This window comes from Sciurus carolinensis, chromosome 8 (genome assembly GCF_902686445.1).
Source record: "Sciurus carolinensis chromosome 8, mSciCar1.2, whole genome shotgun sequence".
Classification (NCBI taxonomy): domain Eukaryota; kingdom Metazoa; phylum Chordata; class Mammalia; order Rodentia; family Sciuridae; genus Sciurus; species Sciurus carolinensis.
In genome coordinates, this window is record NC_062220.1 from 88,861,120 (window position 1) to 88,885,686 (window position 24,567).

The window sequence follows — 24,567 nt, forward strand, 5'->3', positions numbered from 1 at the left end:
CTGAGCTGAGATCACAGGAAGGATATTTTCAACAAACCCAAGTTATTCTGAGGCAACCAATTCAAACTGGTGTGTAATATCCTCAGACAGAGGTTTTTAACATCTTTGTCTTTCAAAAGTATTATTCATTTTTTCTGCTTAGTTCTTTTATTCACTGTAGAAACGTTCGACACAACAAAACAGAGAGATCCAACAAATCCCCTAGAGGCATCCAGCAACCTCAAGAGCCACCAGCTTATTTTAAGGAAACCTTTTAATTGTATCTGAATTCGGAAATAGCCCTGGCAGCAATACCCTCTTAGAGATGGACGTGGCTGAAGCCTTGACCCAGGTTAATTTAAAAAAGAGAGGTTTGGGGTTTTATCCCTCTTCTGGTGTGACAGAGTTGCAGTTGTGTTTTCTCCATCCCTGTGGCTTGAGAACTGGAGAATTAAACTACATAATAATCAGGAAGATTTGCATAACTGTTATTTGAATGTCTTACATTACTTTCTTCACTATTTTAAAGACTCAACGTCCTGTTTGACCTTTTCTTTTTTCTCCCCACCCCCATGGAACCTAGGACTCCACACGGGCAAAGAGCATGCTGTACCCCAAACTCCACCCCAGCCCTCAAGCCCCCATCCAGCTCTTTAAGAAGGCCTTTTTGAGTCGGGCATGGTGGCGCAGGAAGCTGAGGCAGGAGGACTGTGGCTTCAAAGACAGTCTCAGCACTTAGCCAGGCTGGAAGCAACCTAGTGAGACCCTGTCGCAAAATAGAAAATAAAAAGGACTGCGGGGCTGGGGAGATAGCTCAGTTGGTAGAGTGCTTGCCTTGGAAGCACAAGGCCCTGGGTTCAATCCCTAGCACCGCCAAAAAAAAAAAAAAAAAAAAAAAAAAAAAGCCTTTTTGAAAAACATCTCCCTTTAACATAGATGCCAAGTAGATACTTTGGTGACTACCATGACTCTCCTGCCTTGGACAGAAAGTAAGAATTTGAGCTAAAAAAAAGATTTAATACTATTTTAAGTAACCAAGAATTTCTAAATGGCTTGGACTTAACAAAAACTATTCTTCAGATACTGGTTTTTTGATGATTAAAATCAAAACTAATTCGTTATTGAACTCCAAAAATATAATCTGAGAAAAGGAGATATAGCTCAAAGGTCGAGTGCTTGCCTAGTAAGTGCGAGGTCCTGGGTTCAATCCCCAGGACCATAAAAAAACAAACAAAAAATCCTATAATTTAGATGATTAAAGACAGGAAAATCTTTAAACTTGAAAAACCAAAATACCAGGAAATCAGTGACTACTCAACTTGACCATAACCCCTGATAATTTAATGGATTCTGTTAGTATTCCTCCACACCCTGCAAATACACCCACTTACACGGTCATAAGAATAGAAAATATATTTATGATATGTAATTCACTATTTATACATATTGTGGAAAGTTAGGACATATATCAACACATGAGGGAAAGCTAATGAAATGAAAAGAGGTCACACAAATGTACATATGGTATAAGTTAATTTATGCATGTTATCTATAAAGATGCCACAGAAAATCATAACAAAATGCAACAAAAATATTTGGAATAGTAATAAGATCAGTGGATCATAGTTTTGTAAACAATTTCTTAACCTCTATATATGCAAGCGTTTTCAAATTTTCCACATGAAAATAAAGAATCTATAATAAAAATAATTTTAAAAACCAGGACAGTTGCAATCAAAATAATCTGTCATTCAACTCACTGTAGCTAACAAATATGGCCCTATAATAGGGCAGAGACTTAGAGTTGGAGGATAATTCCCACAGCTCAACTAGGGCATATGCATGACATTTACTTTTTAGCCACATTCAATTCTGCCTAATTTGCAAGATATGGCCACAATGAGAAATTTAAATTAGCAAAACATCTAATTTAATGTCTCGTTTCAAGTGACAGACTACTAACTAAGGAAATGTAGTTTTCTATAATACAATGAAATGTTGTGCTTCAAAATCTATTATCTAGGGCTGGGGTTGTGGCTCAATAGCAGAGCCCTTGCCTAGTGTGTGAGGCACTGGGTTCAATTCTCAGCACTGCATGTAAATAAATAAATAAGATAAAGGTCCAAAAAATAAAATAAAGGTCCAGGGCTGGGGTTGTGGCTCTTTAGTAGACCACTTGCCTAGCATGTGTGAAGCACTGGGTTTGATTCTCAGCACCACATATAAAAAAATGAAAAAAAAAAAAAAAAAGGTCTATCAATATCTAAAAATAAATAAATAAATATTTTTAAAATAAAGTGTATCAACAGTAATAAAAATAGTTTTTAAAAAAATCTACTATATACTTGTAGGTAACTATTACTTTACCAAAGTATTTTTCAAGTCCACGAAAATATTTTGTATGATGTTTCCCAATTTTTCAAAGTCAATTTTTTTATGGTCAAAATAGACTCTACTGTCATGTATAATTATAAAGAATAAATAAAAATAATTTTTTCGTGGACACACCCATAAAGTCATTGCACATGGCTAGGGAAAAATATGTAATGAAAATATGTAATGTAGTGACATTTTCAATGAATTTGTATGTACTCAATGACCACAGAATCTCTATATACTTGAAAAATATCTGTCTCATTATTCTGTGCATATCCAATGTTGGGGCAACCTGAATTCAAGGATCACAGGCAAAAACTCCCCCACCTCCTGTGCTCCTCTACCCACTCTCTGGTGCACTTAAAATATGATTCCATGTTTTAAAAAGGCAAGCTGCATGAATATCCACCACGCAAGGCTCTTTTAAGAGACTCTGAAGTGAAGGAAAGAGAAGAGATAAACTGAATGACATTCATTCCTCCTGAATACTTTTTTTTTTTAATTCAGGAAGTAGACAACTTAAGTAGGATTCATTTTTCACTCAAGCCAGCCAAATTAGAAAAACATGGTTAGATCAAGTTCACTGCAAGGAAGATGCTCTCCTGCAAATGACAGGTTGAAGGACAGTTCTCCATCTTTCACAGGAAATGAAGGAACGAAAGAAAACAGGAATGAAGGAAGAGGGAAGAAAGAAAACCCTTGTACCACATTAGTGATGTAGTTAGTCGTACAGGGTCAGGATAATCACTCTAAGAAGCTACATGAAGGCTGAGAAAGTCAGGGAGACGCACATTATGGGTGCTCTTCCTCCATTACTCAGTTCTTCATCTGTGAAATGGGGCTATGATGTCTACCATGCCTACTTATGGAGATTAAATGAGATAATGTGTAAAGAACATATGAAATAAAGGTACATTAGTGAAAAGTTTGTTCCTTGATCTTGTTCTTAAAGAGCAGAATCCTGGAAGTAAAGAAAGAAGAATGTGTGTTGAAAATAGGCAGGCCTGTGGTTAGCTGCCAAAAGCATTCTCTGTGGGAAAACTTTGGGAACTACTAAGGGAGCTGCATCTAGGGTCCTTTCATTTCTCTCTGTTCTCATTTCTGATATTGCTGCCACTGTGTCCACTAATCTGGCAAGGGTGCTTTGAATTATGACCTTCCTCTCCCCACCATCTGTTTTCCTCTCCCATCTAAACAGCGCATTGTCTATTCTGATCTCTTTCCTTTAATGTGATTTGATATGTACCTGTTAACTCTGTGAAATGGGATTTTAAAACCATCTTCCCATTCCCTCTTAAAATGGAAGTTGATTATTTAACTCTGTCGCTGTAAAAAATATATATAGCTTAAACATCCATTCCCCACAGAAGAAATAAAGTAATAAATTATAAATCCTGCTGGTATAAAACCAGAGGATTACTTTATGTTTAGCAGAATGAAATTAAAAACCACTTTGTCAAGATCCATTAATGCTCGAGCTATTTGCTGTGTTTTACCATGAGCAAATTTATCCCGTTTTATTATGAAAAAGGACTCCATATTCACCCGTATGAATATATTAGTATATATGAGCGTACTTGTGATTTATGAAACTACAATTATATACAATGTATAGGTAGGTTGACAGACAAGGAATTGGCAGTATTAACATCTCATTGAGAGTTGGGAATGGGAGTGAGGGTAGGGATATAGAAATAGAAACTTCAAATTTCACTGTATCTAGTTACATAATTAAACATTTTTTACAGCAAGGTCATATTACTTAATTGGCTTTTTAATTATTTTTTAATCTGATAATTTTAGTGACTGAGAACACTTTAAGACATTCATTAACTCTTTCAGGTCACTGGGGCCTTACTAAGTACAATAAAAAATACACTAAGGCTTCACTTTGAGAGAGAAAACAAAGCTATTCGGGAGAGTTTTGATTACTATGAAATTTTAATTAGGATTTCTAAGAGGTCAGATGAATTACCCACATGTATTTTGAACCTCTAACCATGTACAAGCACTGTGCTCAACGCAAGGGGAAATGGGCTAAGAGGTTTTCAGGATCCTTAGAAAGAAGAGCTGCTCACTACTCAACCAAGAGAGGAAGGGGTCACCAGGCGTAAAACATTGTTATGAACGTCTGTGGGAGCTCTCCAGATGCCTTGCCCAACTCAGGGGCGCTTAGGCACTGGGAGATTGAAGTTAGCTATACAATCAGTAAGATAGAGGAGGGGCCCTGAATCATTCCCAGCTTCAGGTGAGGCTGGAGTTAGGAACCCCCTCCCCCCTCCCCTCCCTTTCCTGGCTTCCTGACATTCCATCCAGTCACTTCAGCCCCTGGGTGATGACATGGGGAGCTTCTGAGTAAGGGAGAACAGGCAGATGTGACTAACACACAAGTCACTTCATAACCATGCCTAAGAGCTGCTGAGAAGAACCCTGCACAAAAGGCTCAGACCCATCTGGGTGGAGGAAAAGTCCTGAACACCACTCAGCACTGGCTAGGTGGAAGTGCTAGGGGCTGTGGAGGATCTATCTAGGACACAAAGCAAGTGATACTCTGCCTCACCCCAATGACTCTTTGCTACACTTCCGGGCTCTACCATTGGTTTATTTCCCAAGCCAAACTGTTTCTGTTATGTGTGCGGGGATGGGGATCAAACTCAGGGCCTTAGCACATGCTAGGTAAGTACACTACCACTGAGCTAGAATCCCAACCCAAACTTCTCTTTAAGTTGGCAAAGTACTTCCAGAGATCCTCTGGACCTGTAAGCAGAATTAAACTGAATTTATAGATTTGTTTGATGGGGGAAACTAACATAACCATTATCATACAATCTAAAATTTTACCTTAGAACGTTAAGTATTCACTATGTGCTTAATGATATTATACTGCTAAACAATATGTATAAATAAATGTGTATAATCACTTAATCTTCATAATAACTCCATTCTGCAGGTGGCATTTCCACTTCACAGATGAGAAAACTGAGGTTAAGAATGGTGAAATAACTTACCCCAGTTATATTAACAAGAAAGGATTACAGAGGGAATTCAGACTCCAAAGTGCCCCTAACAACAAGGCTACCCAAACTCCATCCAGCCAAGAGCAGGAAGTGTTTTATCCCTAATGTAAGTTTTCCTTGGGTCCATCATTAGAGTTCTGCATTTCTCATTATCTCCTCATGTGCTGATAAATTTACTGGAGAGATGCTCAAATCCTCAATGAAGAAAACTAAGGCTCTATGGGGACAGAGAGGATCTGAATGGCGGGGAAATATTCCTGTTCTTTGCTGGAAAGAACCAGTTACAAAGAAGTGTCAGTCCTCCTTAAAGTAATCTGTAGAGTCAATAGGGCAGCAATCAGCACACAAATAGAACTTTTGGAGAAAATACGTCAAAAATGATCTTGAGGGCTAGAGGTATAACTCACTGGTAGTGGACAAGCTTAGCATGTTCAAGACCTTGAGTTCAGCATTGCCAAAAAAAAAAAAAAAAAAAAAAATTCATCTGCAAAAGATATGTGGGATTAACCAACAAGTTTCAGAAACAAAATCGATGAGAAATGATTAGCCCCACATGACATTAAACTACACTGCAAAGTTTCAGAATTTCAGTATTAAGATAGTTTGATACTGTGGGTAAAAATACATTAACAGAGTAGAAAGCCCAAAAATAGAGCTATAAAACATAGAAAATAAATATACAATGAAGTCCAAATTTGAGGTAAAAGGTGTATGAAACAAAAGGATGATGCTGGGAGATGGAAACAGGGAAAGAATTTTTCCCAGTCACAAACTCACTGTCATCCAAACTAAGTTACTCTAATTCAAAAATTTTAATTTTTACAAAATGAAGCTATACAATGTAAAACATCTGGATAAAATTTTAAAATACTATTAGGAAGGGAAAAACCCTACCTAAGCAAGCAAAAATAAATAAATAAATAAAACCAAAAACTCACAAAGGAAAATTATAAAGACTTAATTGTAAAATAGTTTAAACTTCTTAAGAAATAAAACTTTTTAAATGAAATACTGGGAAATGCATTTGTAACATCCATCCAAAGGAAATACTTTCCTTTATATATAAAGAGTTCTTGCAAATCAGTAAGAAAAAGATCACCCCAAAGGAAAATTATGCCAAGTACAGAAACACTACCAGGTAGTGAAGCACATCTGTAATCCCAGGGACTCAGGAGGCTGAAGCAGAAATATCACAAGTTTCAGGCCAGCCTTAGCAACTTACCAAGACCCTGTCTCAAAATTAAAAGGGTTAAGAATGTAGTTCAGTAGTAGTGTGCCCCTGGATTCATTCTCCAGTACTGCACAAACCCAAACCCACACACAATTTCTAGCTCTTTCACAGATCTGGGGTTACTAATTTATGACTCAGAAAATTCAAATTATAAGGATTCAAATTATAGAAAAAGCATCTGACTTCAGTACAGCTTCAAAGTTATTTTAAAATAGGCTTATTATTTACTTTAAAATTAGATACATTCAAAAAATTAGATATATATGACCCATTTTAGGTTTTTTTTTTAAGAAAAAAAATTAACTTAATGGTTCTCTCCACAAACACAGCTATTTTTTTAGTCAAAGAATGCACTTATTACCATAAAGATTTTGGTTAAAAATAAGGTTGTGATTCTTAACCACAGATGCAGACTCATCACTAAAAAACGTGAATGTGAAGTAGCTCAAGAATTTAAATGGGCTTGAATTAAGAAACTAAGGCATGGTGCCTTTAAATACCTATGGGTTTTAAAATTCAGGTTACAGTTTGCTCAGTGTTCGCTATCCTAATAATGACAAATTTGCCCTTTCCCCTCAGACTTTAAAAGGTGGCATAAGGAACTCTGAACTGAGAGTAACAGGACCTGGATTTGAGTCCTTCTGGTCAGCTGCCAGCCAACTATAAGGCCTTGATGGTCCATCAGCCCTGCTTCCCTATTGTAAAAAGGAGGTTCCCAACCAGCTTGCTTAGGATGCCTCCCGCTCCTCCACTCCTGACCTTCAGTCTCATCTTCCCACCTGCTTCCTCATCTCCTTCCTAAAAGACAAGATGGCTGGCAGAACAGTAATGAAAAAGGAAAGGAAAGCTACTTTAAAAAGAGAGAGAGATCCTAAAATGAGTCACCTTTCAAGAATTTGCCATTCTCTGGTGCCTGGGTGCTTGCTCATGATGCTATATCAGCTGTTCCAAAGAAACTTGCTATTTGTATTTGTTTTGTGCACTGTTCTTGGATTGTGTTTACACTACACATCCATTTCTTTTAGGAGCATCTTGTAGGTACAAGACATTTAAGTTATGCATCAAAAAGACATCAGCAGCCACACAGTTGTCTTTAGTTAAGCCTGAAGAAAATCAAATCAAAATCTGAGTTATGGTTAGGTTTTGTACCAGTTTTTGACAAGTTAGGGGAAATAATTACCCAAACTTCTCCCTTTCTCCCTAGGACCCTGCCACATGCTAAAATCTTAACCAGTTCTATGAATCACTTACTACCTGATACCCAAGAGAGCCTCCCCTCTCGTTGATTCCCTCACCAAGGCTTAAGTCACGGGGCAGCTGCTGTTGGCTGTGGTCTGTGCTGCTTCCCCGCCTGGCCTGATTTTTCATGCTGCCATTTTAAATTAACATAGGTTTCATCTGCAAGTAATGCGTCTTCAAGTCAGGCCTGTATCACAGTAGACACCCACCACCGCCGCCACCACCACGAAACTGGACACAAGCCTAATTCAAGACACCTGCAAACTAATACTAAACACAAAAGCCATGTCATTTAACAGAACCCTACTGAGTCAGTTTTGTGTCACAGAAAATAACAGTTTCCTTAGATGCAAATGGGGGTAATGGGCATTTTTATCCCTAAATACAAGTTCTCACTAATTCTCTAAAATTCAATCGTCTCCCGTGCTTTGCAGACCTCACGAGTGAGTGATATGCCCAGACAGAAAAGCAAAAAAAGTGATGTGCCCAGACAGAAGAGGCAAAGATAAACTGAGGTGGACAATCATCTCAGAAATACACCAGTGCCCTTCACCCGTAGAGGCTCTGGAACCAGCACGTTAACCTGCCTTGACTCCTCTCCCACCCAGGAACGCCCGGGTGCGGCTCGGGGGAAGTTGAGTCAAGAGCTGCGCACCGCCAGCCTAGACAAGAGCGACAGCGCGCGCAGGCCCTTAAAGGGAGGACAGATCCCGACACCGTTCGGCTGTAGCAGACAGGGTGGACGCAGGGGGCAGAGCTGGGCCAAGGGCAGCCGCCCCGCCACGCAGTCGTGTTCGCAGCCAGGCTGCCGGCGCGGCAGGTGCGTTAGCTCGGAGAAGATGCCAGGCTCGCTCCTCCACCCACGCTGCGACGGAGCGAGCCCGGAACCCCGAATCCCCGAATCCCGCGAGGGACCCCAAGGGTGGAGAAATGGGGGGCGCACAGTCACACATGCAGGGGGTTGCAACTTGGTTGCCAGGAAAGAAAACGGGAAAAGCAGCCGAGAGATGTTATGAGTTAAAGGCAGGTGAAGGGAAGGAAAGGATTGGGGTGCGGAGGGCGGGGTGGGGGGCCGGTTCCAAACAGGCTGCCGTGCCTGCACCCCGGGGTGGGGCGTCCCTCTCCTTCGACTCCGCATTCCCCAAGCCGAAGTCACCTCGACCCTTAGCCGAGGCCACCTCTCTTCCGATCCCCGAGATTCCCCAGCCTGAGCCAACACTGGAGGGCAAAAGGCCCCGGGTACACTACCAGCAGGCTCGAAGGGGCAGCGGCAGGCGACCCGACGCTGGGGACTGCGATGGCGGATGGGAGTGAAACCCGCCCGGGGAAGCGCCGCTGCAAAGGCCCTGAGCTCCCAGTCGTGGCCCGCCGCAGCTCTCACCTGCGGGGCCGCGGGATCCGGCTCGGCCCTGCGGTGCGTCGCTGTGACCGCGGAGGGTGCGAGTGCGCAGCGGCCAGATTACTGCGGCGACATCGGGGGCTGCTGCTGCAGTGTCGGAGGCGGCCGCCGGGCGCTTCCCCCTTCTTAGACTCCCGGCTCTCAGCCCAGCCGCCCCTGCTAACAGCTGGCCGGGATCACGTGACTGTTGGGGCCCACCCTCCGCGTCTCAGCGCTCTGGGCCCTGGGGCCCCGCCGCACCCGCCACGTCTTGCTGCGGGGGCCGCAGCGCTGAGCTCCACCTGGGAGGTGGGGGGCCAGGGAGCGGGCGGAACGACTGAGGGGTCAGATAACGCCCCAGAGAGTGGCTCCCTCGGCTTGATTTTTATTTCTTGATCACAACTCTACCGAAAGGAAGAACCCGGGCTTTAAGAAGACAGCTTCCTCCCGGCCCCTTCTCCCTGACCCCGCGGTTTGGTTGCAACATCCCGGCCTCTGCACCTAAGCAAGAGTTCCCAGCGGAGGAATGTGTTCTGCAACCGCTTGACTCCACCAAGTCGACTCCCTGGTTTTAAGGAATCATATTGATAACGGCAGACTTCATGAAGCCTGCCACTTGGACACTGTGGCCCAAAGAGTTTAATTAACTCTTTCAAGGTAACATAGCAAGTAGGAAAGCCAGAGTTCCATGCTGGGGTTAATAAATTTGTACGGGGCCGGGGGTGCGCGTCAAGGTCGTGGTCAAGACATGATAATCCATCTGTTGCCAAACAAGACTCTACGTTTTTTAAATTAGTAAGAAAAAAACACGTCTAAGGATATGAAAAGAATTCACAGGAAAATGAATGTGATACGACCCAGTAGCATGAGAAGATAATTGAGCTCATATACCTGCAAACCAAATATAAAAAGTAGGATTTCCTACCTGTCAGATTAGCAAAAATGAAAGTTTTATACCATCGAGGGCAATTTGGCAATATCTCTCAAAATAACAAATGCATGTATAGTCTTTGACCCAATTATTCCACTTCTGGAAGTTATCCTCGGGATGTACTGGCATAGGTGTGAAATGAGTGCAAGGTCATCCATTGCAACAGTACTTTGCTAGCAAAGATCGGAAACCCAAGCCCATGAAAAGAAGGCCGTTCAAATAAATTACTGCTCATCAATACCATGGAAGGCTATCCTGCTTTAAAAAAATTTTTTTTTCCTTTGAGGATGATCTCTGGCTGATTAAAAAAATTTTTTCAACCTATACTAAGCGAAAGGGTTTTTTTTTTTTTTTAAACAAAAATGGTGCAGAACATAGAACATTGTGTGTCTTAACATTTGTTAGAAGAAAAAAATCTTATGCCTGTACTTTTATATTCAAAATCAGAGACTGTCTCCTGTGTTTTCAAATGGTAGAATCTCTTTGGAAGGATACATAAGAAACTGTAAGAGTAAATGGGAGGAGGAGGGAGTTGGGTGAGAGGTTGCTAAGGAAGGAGGGAGACTTTTTCCCATGTGCTTTCAATATTGTGCCTTATTTGAGACTCGCCCACAAGTAAACAGATAATGGGAGAGGACTGAGGAAATGAGCGTAGATACTACAGACAAAGCACTCTTAGAGCACAAAGGTGTCTTGGTTGTTCTTTTACCCCAACCAAGAAAATTGAACCCATTAACTTTAAATAATCAGCATTAAAACTACAAAAGGGCTTGTTCCTAGGGTCTGGCCCAGATGTCCTGAATTCAGAGTCTCTAGGGCTGGAGCCAGGGAATTTGCATTTTTTTTTTTTTTCCGAGTTCTTCAGTTGTTTCTCTTACTCATTAAAGTCCCAGGGTCACTGTTTTAAATGTCCAGTTTAAAAGCATGCCATAAGTCACCATCACTATAAAAGCAAATGCAATCTATGCCTTTCTGTGTTCATTGGGTGTCACTTCTCATGAAAAGGACAGCACCTGCACACCATGCTGTCCTTTGATGGCAACCATGACCTCAGGACACACACAGTGAGGCTGGCTAACCTACCTCCTTCCCTGAAATCTTTAAAGCCTGTTGCTGTGTCCCCACGTGTCTATAGAGGCTAAGGCCAGGAGAAGAGAAAACATAGAGGCAGTCCCCAGGCTCAGCACCAGGAAGCCTATTGCATGGTATTATTAACATTTATTAAGTAGCAGCAGTAGCTTCTCATGTCTTAGAATAGGAGATACAGACCCTACTGCCATTCAAGCCACACAAATGAGAGAGAAGAGAACAGAACAATCCCAAACCTACGAAGAACATCAAGAAATATTAGTGAGGGTTTTAATGACTGGCCTCTATCCATTATGTGAGGTTTATCTACAGGTAGATTACAAGGTTTTGTGAGCTAGATTGCAAGGAAAAAATTGCATTCAAGAACATGCAGTTGTTACACAGTCGTTAATATTCCATCTAGCCATGTTCAAAGACGTAAGAGCTAACAAATAAAATTACACCACATTTTCTTTTATTTTTTTTCCCCCCACACAAGTAGGTAAATATTTCTCTTTTTTAGGGATAGGATGGTGATTTCAAGCACAGTTAGGGATACCCATAGAATCTCCTTCTGGGGAAAACTGTTTGGATTATTTACAAACAGTATGGTGAAAATAAGATTACTGGGAAAACCTAAAATATTTGATCCTGTCAGGTTTGAAAAGTATCAGAACTATGTCTTCCTATATCCTCCCTCTTCCCATTTTGGATGACTTAAGAACTTACATAAGCCAAGTGCACGCCTGTGAGGCGACTCTGGAGCCTGAGGCTGGAGGATTGCAAGTCCGAGGCCAGCCTCAGCAACTTGGTAAGACCCTAAGCAGCTTATTGAGACCCTGTCTCAAATTTAAAAACAATAAAGACTGGGGATATAGCTCAGTGGTAAAGCACCCCTGGGTTCAATCCAATACCAAAAACAAAAGAAAAAAAGCCTAGAAAAATTAAAGAAAAGGCATTGACACTAATGGAAACTGTCTATGCTAAAAGAAAGTTCTTCATAAATGCCATTTATCATGTTGAGGAACTTCTTTTCCTACTTTGCTGAGAGATGTGTTTGGATTTTTTTCCTTATGTTTATCACTCTTAGGGTTCATTGAGGTTCTTGGATCTGCAGGCTTATAATTTTCATCAATTGGCCATTGGTTCTTCAAGTATTTCTGGCATTGCAGCATCTCCTACCAAATTCAGGGATTCCAATGACACATATATTTGATATTTTCTCACAGGTCACTGAGGTTCTGTTCTGCCTTTTTTTTTTTTTTCAGTTTCTTTTTCTCTCTCCTTCCTTTTGAATAATTTCTCTTGGTATTTATTCAAAGTTTACTTTTCTTCCATAGAATCTTATCTGCTATAAATATCATCAATGAGATTTTTATAGTAGTAGTTTATTTTTCATCTCCTGGGGTTCTATTTGGTTCTTTTTATGTCACCCATTCTTCTCACATTATATGTGCTTTCCTTTAAATACCTGTTCCTAGTTATACTATTTTAATAGCTGTTTTAAAGTCCTTATATGCAGGCCAGGGCTGGAACTCAGTGGCAAAGCACTTGACCAGCATGTGTGAGGCTCTGGTTTTGATCCTTAGCACCACATAAGAAAATAAGTAAATAAACAAATAAAATAAAGGCATTCTGTCCATCTACAACTACAAAGAATTTTTTAAAAGTCCTTATATGCTAATTTTATAACTTCTATCAATTTTAACCTGTTTTTATTCCCTCACTCATCTTGTAATTTAGATGCCAGACTAAGTGAATTTTGTGTTGTAAATGATAAGACTTTTTTAAAGCGGTGTTGGTGTGGATGTGGGGGAAAAGGTACACTTGCACATTGCTGGTGGAGTTGCAAATTGGTGCAGTCACTCTGGAAAGCAGTATGGAGATTCCTCAGAAAACTTGGAATGGACCTACCTTTTGACCCAGTTATCCCACTCCTCGGTTTATACCCAAAGGACTTAAAATCAGCATACTACAGTGATGCAGCCACATCAATGTTTATAGCAGCTCAATTCACAATAGCTAGATTGTGGAACCAACCTAGGTGCCCTTCAACAAATAAATGGACAAAGAAACTGTAGTATATATACACAATGGAATATTATTCAGCCATAAAGAAGAATAAAATTATGGCATTTGCAGGTAAATGAATGGAATTGGAGAATATCATGCTAAACGAAATAAGCTAATCCCAAAAAAACAAAGGCTGAATGTTTACCCTGATAAGTGAAGGATGATACATAATGGGGGTAAAGGGGTTGGGGGTAAGAGAAAAATGGAGGAAATTTGGATTAACGTAGAGGGAAATGAGAGGGAGAGAGGGCAGAGGTATGAAAAATGGTGGAATGAGACAGATTCATTACCCTATGTACATGTATGATTACATGGATGGTGTGAATCTACATTGTGTACAACCGTAGAAACAGAAAGTTGTACGCCATTTGTGTACAATGAATCAAAGTGCAAACTTTAAAAATAAAAAAAATATATTTTGAAAGGTGTTGGCCTTTTTCTAGTTGTCTATTACTTAAGAATTAGCTGGATCCATTTGAAGCTTGCTTATAAACTGTTTAGCTTTAGTCCTACTACAGTTCAACTCACTTAGGGTCTCTTATGAATGTACCACATGATGAGTAAGTTGATTCTGGTTGGCAGAAATTTGAACATTTCCCAGTTTTGTGTGAGCTCAAGGAATTATTTGATTTATAACTCCTACTAATTATTCTTTACTCAGAAGTTGTTCTTTGACCAGCCTGTAGAGTTTCACTATATGCAGGTTGCTAGTTTGTCAGTGACTCCACAAAACCCTTAAGCAGGGCTGGGGAGATAGCTCAGCTGGTAGAGTGCTCACCTTGCAAGCACTTAGGCCCTGGGTTCAATCCCCAGCACCACAAAAAAAAAAAAAAAAAAAAAAAAAACCCTTAAGCAAATTTCCCAAGTTCTTTCTCTGTTTAATCTTCTCCTCTCCTGGCTGCTGCCCACAAATTCTAGTTGCCCTGACTTCCCTGAACCCTAATCCATTTCTTCAACTCATCCAGACAATAGGGCTCTGTTTAGTTTCCCTTTCTTTTATTTGTCCATTTCAGGTGTTTTGTTTTGGCATTTGTGTGTTTTGCGACTAGGTCTAACTATGTTGCCCAGGCTGGTCTCAGATTCTTGGGCTCAAGGGATCCTTCTGCCTCAGTCTCCTGAGAAGCTGGGACTACAGTTGTGCACCACCACACCTGGTTCGTTTCCCTTGCCCCCAACGGGGGCCATTGCTGGCTTTAACTCATTTGTCTTTTCTCATTGGAATCACAATCCCTCTTTGCCTGTTGTCCAGCATCTGACAACAGTAGTTTCACATATTTGGCTGACTTTCTAGTTGTTCATAATAGCTAGTCCCACGACTACTTTTCCTTCACAGCCAGATGTGAAAGTAAAGAAATACAAATTTTTTAAAAAATTTATTTAGTGCATTATAGCAATGCATAATATTAGAATTTACTTTGGCATAATTATACAAGCATGGAATTTAATTTGCTCCAATTTAGTCTCTAGTACTTTCCATTTTCCTCCCTTCCTCCCTCTCCCTATTCCCTTTCCTGTATTCTACTGGTCTTTCTTCTATTTATTCATATATTTTTAAAAATTAGTACATTACAGATAGACATAAGGATTAAATTCACTGTGGTATATTCATGTATGTATATAGATACCATAGTTTGGTCAGTTTCATTCCACTATTTAGGAACACTAATCTTAATGCCTTAAATGGAAGCAAATATTCTGATGTAGGCTCAGATCCATTATTTTAAGAATTACAAATTCATAGTCCACTTATGGAACTTCTCAACATTGCAATTTAATAAGAAATGTTTAGCCAACACTTAGACCAGGAATTGCACTATTGCTACAAGGATTTTAAAAAAGAATACCACATGGGCTGGGGATATAACTCAGTTGGTAGAGTGCTTGCCTCACAGGCACAAGGCCCTGGGTTCAATTCCCAGTACCACCAGAATAAAAAAGCATACCATAACCCTTCCTCTCAATAAGTCAAAGATAAGCCAGGAAATTAATTAAGAGTAGAGGTAGTATGACCATCCCTCAGTATCCATGGGCAATTAGTTCCAGGACACCCCACAGATGTCAAAATCTACAAATTCTCAAATCCCTTATTTAAAATGGCATATTATTGCTTCTTGGCTTTTTGGCTAACATCAAATATCGGGTCTGTTCTTATCAGTTTAATAACTGATACAACTTCTACCTGAGGACAATATATTAAATAGATTTTTTAAGCAAGGAGATGGAATGTTCCATGCATTGACCTGGTACTTCAGTACCTCCAGGAATAGTGCACCACACCTCACTCTTGTGTTTGTTAAAAGCAGGTTATTATCTTTCCTTCTTGTCTTCATGTCTCCTTTTTCTGTCATTTTCCTCTTCTTGTGATCCTTTTCTCACTTCAAGCTGACAGGGTTTACGAATGGTTTGTTAGTAGGAGAAGTTTAAAAAATAAAATGGCATAGAGTTTGCTATACACATTTTCCTCTATACTTTAAATTACATCTAGACTATAATATTTAATACAACATAAATGCTATGTAAATGTTGTTATACAAGCAATCAGCAAACATATGGAAAAATGTTCAACATCTCTAGTAATAAGAGAAATGCAAATCAAAACCACCCTAAGATTCCATCTCACCCCAATTAGAATGGCAATTATCAAGAATACAACCAACAACAGGTGTTGGCGAGGATGTGGGGAGAAAGGTACACTCTTACATTGCTGGTGGGGCTGCAAATTAGTGCAGCCACTCTGGAAAGCAGTGTGGAGACTCCTTAGAAAACTTGGAATGGAAACACCATTTGACCCAGCTATCCCACTCCTTGGCCTATACCCAAAGGACTTAAAATCAGCATATTACAGAGATACAGCCACATCAATGTTCATAGCTGCTCAGTTCACAATAGCCAGATTGTGGAACCAACCTAGATGTCCTTCAATTGATGAATGGATAAAGAAAATGTGGTATATATATACAATGGAATATTACTCAGCCATAAAGAACGATAAAATTATGGCATTTGCAGGCAAATGGATGAAACTGGAGAATATCATGCTAAGTGAGATAAGCCAATCTCAAAAAACCAAAGGAAGAATGATATCGCTAATAAGTGGATGATGACACATAATGGGGGGTGGGAAGGGTTAGTGTTGGGGTTGGAGTTGGGTTTAGGGAGGGGGGCAGGAATAGAGGAAGGAAGGACTGTATAGATGGAGGGGTAGGGTGGGAGGGGAGGGGGGGGAAGGGAAAAAATGGCAGAATGAATCAAACAACATTACCCTATGTAGATTTATGATTACACAAATGGTATGCCTTTACGCCATGTACAGACAGAGAAACAACATGTATCCCATTTGTTTACAATTTTATAAAAAAAAAAAAAAAAAGATGTCATAAAAAAAAAAAAAAATAGTTGTTATACTCTATTGTTGAAAGAATAATGGCAAGAAAAGATCTGTATATCCTCAGTACCGAGTTCTAAAAATAATTTCCATCTTCAGTTGGTTGAATCCAAAGATATTGAATCCAAGGATGCAGAGAACCAACTCTGTATGCATATATTTATTATGTATTGCTGTCAGAGTAACACAAAGAGTTATGCATAGATAAAGACATTGATCTAGCATATTGGGAAATGTAAACATGTTTAAAAGGAGGTTGTAAATGAGGTCGCCCAAACCCAGACCATTTAAAAAGTTATTAACGATAATTTTACCTTTTCTTCTAATGAGCATTAATGATGGTCTAAAGAACCCTAATGCATTGATTTTGAGGAGCTTGAAATACATACGTGTAATTGAGAAATGCCTTTAGCATATTGCATACAGAGGTGTTTTTCCACTTACTGCTTCTTTTAGCATATAATAGTAGGAGGAAGAAAAAAATATCTGTCATTGAGCAAATCTCCTGGGGATGAACTAGACAATGTTATGCGAAGGAGACACTTAAGGTATGGGTAAGAAAGCTTTCTAATTGCCTTGCGAGTAATCTTATGAGAATCAAAAGAAGGAGCTGACAGTAAAGCCAGGGAAAGATGAGAAAAAAAAGCACTAGTCAAGATTAGTCAGCCACCTCTCTCCATCCTTTGACAACCATGTTTAGGAGGTTTTTTTTTTTTTTTTTTTTTTTTTCTGAATTTGGTTACCATAGTAACAGACCTTTAAAATGCCCTCAAGTCAATTTACAGAATTGCTGCCCATGTTGAGTATAGGCAACACAAAGAGATTAAGTTGTTAAAATCTATTTTTAAATTATCATATCATTTAAATGATCCATCAAGTTTTTGGATATATAATTTAGACAACCATGAATTGCATTTTGGCAAAAGGAATTTTAAAATCCTATCCATTATTATTAGATGATGGTTTTAGAAGTTCAATTATTAAAATATGTCATTTCAATGAATGACTCCTATTTAATTTTAAATAAGATAGAGATCGTGAATGCTCTGGACCTAGTTTTTAAAAAAAATACATTTATTATTATGCTTCATAGTCATTGGTGCACTTTTAGGAGTCATTCATGGCTTTAAATAATTGTGCAGATGATTTTAAAGGGAATTGCGGAGACTTGATCTTGTGATCATCAAAAAGCAGACTAAATGGTCAGACTTTGGAGTTTCAACCTAACCCTTCTTGGCATCACTCTTGCTAGGCCAGTACTGCATCTCCAGTCCTGATTTTTTAAAAAATGTGTACACATGTGGAAAAGGTCTGCCTAATGTATGTACAGTTGTAAAAAAATTTTTTTTAAAAATTTTTGAAAATTTAAAAATTCTAGTTACATTTGAGGCTGCTGTTTTTTTATTTATTTCATTGTATTTATTTTGGTACTCAGGATCGAACACAGGGGCACTTTACCACTGAGCTACATCCCTAGTCTTTCTTATTTTTTATTTTGAGACAAGGTCTGGCTAAGTTGCCAAGGCTGGCCTTGACCTTGTGATCTGCCTTAGCCCCCCAAGTTGCTAGGGGATTACAGATATGTGCCAGTCACAATGTCTGGCTGCCATTTTTAGCAAATGAAAGTTTATTAAGAATTGTACAAGTTGAACCTCTTTTATTGGCAATTTTAATATCACTGCTCACTTGAGATTTTATAGTGGTTACTATTAGTTAGTTTCAAGTTCTTCAGAGAACTAAACTGAAGTTCTGTCTAAATTGGTGTAGGAATTTGGGGTTCAGTAAAGGAAAAACTTCTTTCATGCTTTGAGTGATTAAACAATGCACCCACCTATTTGGAGAATTATGAAATTTTTCTGACTCTAGAGAAAGAGTATTTTATATTGAGCACTCATTTATTTTCCATAAATCACCAAACAACTGATATTATTTTATTTGAATTACCTGACTCTGAGAATTGTGAGTAACATAGATAAATAGAAATATTTTAGTTTTGAAGTTCCTTATTTTTCCTTACTTTTATTTTCATTGACTTTCTACCTTTAGTCATAAACCTAGCCTTGGGTGATGAAAGTGTATTATAATTGTGTTGCTACATTACAATTTATTGAACTATAAACATCACTGTAATTCATATTAACTTTATAAAAATAAAATAAATTCACTCCCCCAAAAAAGAAAAATTTGAAAACTATTGAACACACCCAGCTCAGAGGAAATTGGTGAGTGATAGAATTAACAGTCTTGAAGGTGTGAGTGCTATAGTAACAAAGTATTAGAAAAAAATCCAAGTAGAGTTGATTTTCTGCTCAGTCTCAATTAACTTGAGTAGGCTGCTTAATTTTATTTACAGATTATGACACGAAACAGAAAACCTTGGCTACTACTAGACTTTGCTACCACTATGTGACAAGGGGGAAAATAGTTCATGACATCCCATGAGGGAGTACATACCTTAGAAAATGTAACCAAAATAAAAAAATAAAAATAAATAAAAAAAAAACTTAAGTAAATATTCTCAAGAAATTCCTTTTTTTTTTTTTTTTTGTGGTGCTGGGAATTGAACCCGTGGTCTTGTGCTTGCAAGTCAAGCACTTTACCAACTGAGCTATCTCCCCAGTCCTCAAGAAATTCTTGAGATGAAGACAGCAGGAGAGAAAATTATTCTCTGGAGAAAATTGGCAATTTCAATTGCGAATTTCTTTGCAAGATCTTTTTAAAGTTTTTTTTGTTTTGTTTTTATTTTCTTGTAAGTAAAATGGTGCCTCTTATTTAAAAGCAAATCTCCCTGTATTTGTACTACTGTTTCTCTTGGTTACGCTACATAAATTTGGTTACTGAGTCAATTAAATTTAGCTACTAAAGAACCACTTTAAAATCAGAAATGTCTTAAACAGAAGAAAAATAGTGGTGCAACAATTCTAAGGGATACAATCATAATGGGAAAGAATCACCAATATGTGGTTAGATATTGTAATGTCCTACTCTCCTAACCAGAAGTAAAAGAGAGGTTGAGTTAAATTAACATAACATGCACTCTGACAGAGTAAGTACAATAAATAAATGAGAAAATGCTGTCTATGAAATTGGAACTGAGCCCCAAACGTTCTCCTGACCCTTACTTCATTCTTTATAGTAATGGAAACTATCCCTCAGTACCTCAATTTATATTGTGCATGCATCTAGTTTTACTGCAACTGTTTACAAGAGAAGAAATTATCTTTATTTTACTGCAGGGTGGAATTTTTAATTAATGAAATGACTTGTAAATGCCCAGAAATCCCCATGTGGGATATAATTTAGCTGCTACTAGAGACCAAAGGGACACCATTCATTTTATTCAGGAATTTTAGAGAAAACCCTCAGCAAATATCTCATGTCACTTGTTTTAAGATCTCAGAAAACAAGATTGATGTTAGTCCAACTTGCAGGCAGGCACTTAGATTGGATTTATAGATTACAGGCTGACTCATACTCATGAGAGTCATCCTTTTTATTCCAGAGTCTTATTAGCAGTTCAGGAAAAACACACACACACACACACACACACACACACACACACAGTGGTCAACAAATGAATCCAGGTGTGTATGCTGCTGGTCTGCCAGACTTCAACTGTTTTTATCTCTTTCCTTAGCAATAATCTAATGATAACAAAATGAGCCATTGAATTTCTTCAGTAAAACCCAAGCTAAGGCAGGGACATGGGTGTTGTTGGTTTTATATGAAGAACTACCTGTACTAGGAATTCTACTTAGGAGTGAAACAGAAATGTGAGCTAAGAATAACAGGCTCCAAATGGACACAAGGAATTTTAACTGTATTTTAACTGATTCTGATTAATTCTTGGATCTGACCCATGAATTTGCATTTTAAACCACTTACTAGTTGAAGCTCCAAAGAAGCTCCAAAAAACATAAAGATACGTTTTCAGAGAGGGAGAATCATGGACTAGAGAAAGTATTTCAATTATCTTTGGTACAAAACTACAAATACATAGTATATACACAGGATATGCTGCAGTTTGGACATGCCTTATCCAAAATGTTTAGGACCAAAAGTATTTCAAATTTCAGTTTTTTTTGTTTTTTTAATGGTAGAATGTTTGTATAGGTTTTACTGGTTAAGCAATACTAATCTAAAAATCACAGGTCCAAATGCTCCAAAATCCTAAACTTTTTGAATATCACGTTAACACATTCTCTCTCAGGAGAACAGCTTATTTTTCTCTTAAATCTGACTGTACAAATGACTGGATTACAGATAATTCTGAAAAATATTGAAGAGTAAGTTGGGGGAAATTTTGGTGTTCTTTTCTCTCTCCTAGTAGGGAATATGTCCACAAAAACAAACTTACTGACCATTTAACTTTTTGCTCTATGAATTTAGTCATAGAAAATTTATTACTCTGGGAAAATAGTTATCTCCACAAAATTTATCTTTTTCACTGTATATCCATTTTTAGGTATAATTCATTGCATAAAGCTTTTTGAAAGAAAGAATATTCACAGAAGAGTAAAATAAAAAATACTATATTCAAGGGCAGGAAACTACTAAAGTTATCTTTCAAATGAAGGTTTTTGGATTATCTGCATCAGCTTCAACTAGTAAGTGGTTTAAAATGCAAATTCATGGGCCAGATCCAAGAATTATTCAGACTCTCTGGGGAGAAGGTTTAGCAATCTTTTTTTCACACGTCCTGTGTGATTCTAGTATATCCTAAACTGAGAATCACTGCTACATTTCTGCCACCTTAGGAACCAAGGCATACCTTTCTTTGAATTTGAGGACTGAGCTATGAAACCAATGTTTGCTAAGGTATCTTTCCACAGTCACCCTGAAGTAAGGAAATGGAGGGGGCAGAGGCAATGATGATAAAAACCAAAAGAGTATTTTATGTTATTTGCATTGTGGGGGATCAAATGGCAAGCATTCCATCACTAAACTACACCCCAAAAGCAGAGAGAAAAGAATTTCCCTTCAAATGAGACTCTGCATTCATAGGTAAGAATATGTGAATTATCATGTAACGCCACAAGAATGGGAAATTATACTCCATGTATATATAATCTGTCAAAATACATTCTACTGTCATAGATAACTAACAAGAACAAATAAAAACATTTAAAAAAATATGTGGATTTTTGTACTAAAACGAGTATAAAAATTCTAAAAATAAGAATACTACGGAAATTAAGTGACAAAAGAACTATAATACTAATGTTTTCAAATGGGCATATGAATTTATAATCATGTTTGAAATTTTAGATTTTGATTCAAATTGAAGTGGGCGAGAAACAAAAACAAAACAAAATTAAAAACTCGTGTTCAAGTGCTCTGCATCTCTGAGAAAAAAAGTAGTTCTTCTTTATTTTTTACTAGGTTATTATGACAATGCTAACTTGCTTTTTTAATATAAAGGTGAGAGTATTTTTTCCCCCAGAGCGAGACATCAAATTTCTTCTCCTCTTGCAATTTCCAAGCACTAAGAAGTCACCCACACTCAATTCAGAGGGGGAGGACAGCATGTGGATATTTAAATAGCATTATAGATGTAAGCAATATCCTGCATCATGAGTAAGAAGCAAAGTACAAATTCATTTACACATGAAAAGATCCACATGGCTGATTGCTTCATCTGAACCAGACATCAGGTTTTTTTATTAGTTTTATGACAACCCAGCATTTCAATTAATCATATAAGACATTTTATAGCACTAATTTTTTCACTAGGCATAAATCATCATAATGCCCACATGCTATACATACAATAAAATCTCAAACCAAAATAAGCACCATCTTCTCCTCTCCCCCAAAACTAACCCATGCTAAAAATTCACTCAATTAACACCCTTAATGCCCAAGGTTTAATTCTAATTTCAAAACAACTTAAACCATGGCTGACAAAATACCTAAGCAAAGTAGATAATCAAAAGCATACTCGGTCACTGTACCTCTTTCTTCCTACTATCTATCCATCTTTCCTCACTTACTTGACATAAATCCCAGAATGACAACTAAGAGGGAATGGAGGTGTAGATCAGTGATATAGAATGTGCTTGGCATTTTTTTTTTCTTTTTAAATTTTTTTTTTTTTTTTTAGCTGTAGGTGGACACAATACCTTTATCTTATTTTTGTACGTGGTCCTGAGGATCGAACTCAGGGCCTCACGCATGCTAGGCATGCGCTCTACTGCTGAGCCACAACCCCAGTCCTGCTTGGCATTTTTTGCAAGGCCCTGGGTTCAATCCCCACCACCAAAATAAATAAATGAATGAATGAATAAATAAATAAATAAATGAATACAGGAAAAAGAGAATTAATAAAGTTGCTGAAGAGATTGGTCCTTTAAGAATTTTTCATGCCTGACATGGTGACCTATCCCTGTAATCCCAGCAACTTAAACAGGAAAATCATAAATTTGAAGCTAGTCCGGGCAACTCAGTGAGACTCTGTCTCAAAATAAAATTACAAAAGAAACAGCTAATGGATGTAGCTCAGTGATAGAGCATTTGCCTAGCATGCACAAGGCCCAGTACTGCAAAGAGAAAGAAAGAAACATAAAACAAAACCCAAGAATTTTCCCAAGTCAATTATTTCCCAAATAAACTTTATTTTGAAAAAATACTACAACATAGTCATATAAATTTAAATATGACACACAGAACAGTATCAGTGAGTCAAATTATATACATGTGAAGTCACAGTTCATGTCTGATCATTCCCACTTAATCGAAGGGTACAAAGGTATAGCTAAACCCAAAATGCAGACAACTTAAACACAACCAGTCTTGTGTCCAAATGTTTAGATGAGAATTGAGATGAATTCACGCAAGATAAAGAAATATGCTTCCCAAATAATCAAAATTCATCTTACTTTTCTTGCTCTCACATAGATGGCATTAGTAATGTCTATACAAAGTAGTGCCATAGGACAAGCTACTTTTCTTCCTCTGTGATACGACATAACGCTTTCTGTGTCTTGACTCACAACCTCTCCAGGTGCAGAAAATGACTTAATAATTTTCAAGATAGAAGTGATTTATTCAGAGCCGGGCGCAATTGCCCACACCTGTAATCCCAGCAGCTGGGGAGGTTGAGGCAGGAGGATTGCGAGTTCAAAGCCAGCCTCAGCAAAAATGAGGTGCTTAGCAACTCAGTGAGACTCTGCCTCTAGATAAAATATAAAATAGGGCCGGGGAAATGGCTCAGTGGTCGAGTTCCAGGTACTAAAAACAGAAGTGATTTATTAAGAGAAAGTTGTTGTAGTTTATATTCTTCTAAGAATTCCATGTGTTATTGAGAAAAATATCAATATATAATCAGTGAAAGCAGTGGATATATGGTGTAATTGTTCATAATCCTTTTAAAAAGTGGAAGTAAATAGGAATAAAAGAACTAAGGCAATATACACCTGGAACTTCTCATTGTTTGGGGTGTCTGAGGCAATTCAGAGTTAACCCCATGATTATTCTGTGAAATCAGAGTCATTCCTGAATCATGGGGGAAATTCTAATGCTCCAAAAACAATCAGGGAACCAGTTTCAAAGGATAAGGACCTAAAGACAAACAACAGACAAACTTAAGAGAATTAGGTGCAATGGATTCAAACAGACTTACCACTTTTTCATTAGTAGAGGGCAGTAGAAAGACACTGAACTTGGAGACTGAAAAATGGTTCTACAGATTAACTGTTGACCTTGGACATAATAAGCAATGTCTTGGAATGACAATTTTCTTATTTCTAAAGTAGAAACTGTAAGATACACCAGTCTTTTTCACAGACTTCAGAGCAACAAGAATCAAAGACAACATAATGCACTTGAGGAAAGGAGAGTAAAGCTCAGTGGCGGAGAGCCTGCCTCGCATGTGGACATCCTGGGTTCTAC

The 24,567-nt window shown here is 38.2% G+C and overlaps 1 protein-coding gene and 1 pseudogene across 2 annotated transcripts in view; one reads left to right on the forward strand and one right to left on the reverse strand.

Annotated features, from left to right (window-relative positions):
• Positions 1 to 9,431, reverse strand: part of Scrn1 (secernin 1) — a 59,765-nt gene extending 50,334 nt beyond the window's left edge. The window contains exon 1 of one of the 2 annotated variants that reach the window (XM_047562321.1): positions 9,224 to 9,431. The gene's annotated coding sequence lies outside the window, so the exon portion shown is untranslated. The remainder of the gene's footprint in view (positions 1 to 9,223) is intronic. The other variant, XM_047562320.1, reaches the window with a different exon arrangement.
• Positions 9,432 to 15,395: 5,964 nt separating this feature from the next.
• LOC124992068 (uncharacterized) lies at positions 15,396 to 15,569 on the forward strand (annotated as a pseudogene).
• Positions 15,570 to 24,567: the final 8,998 nt, after the last annotated feature.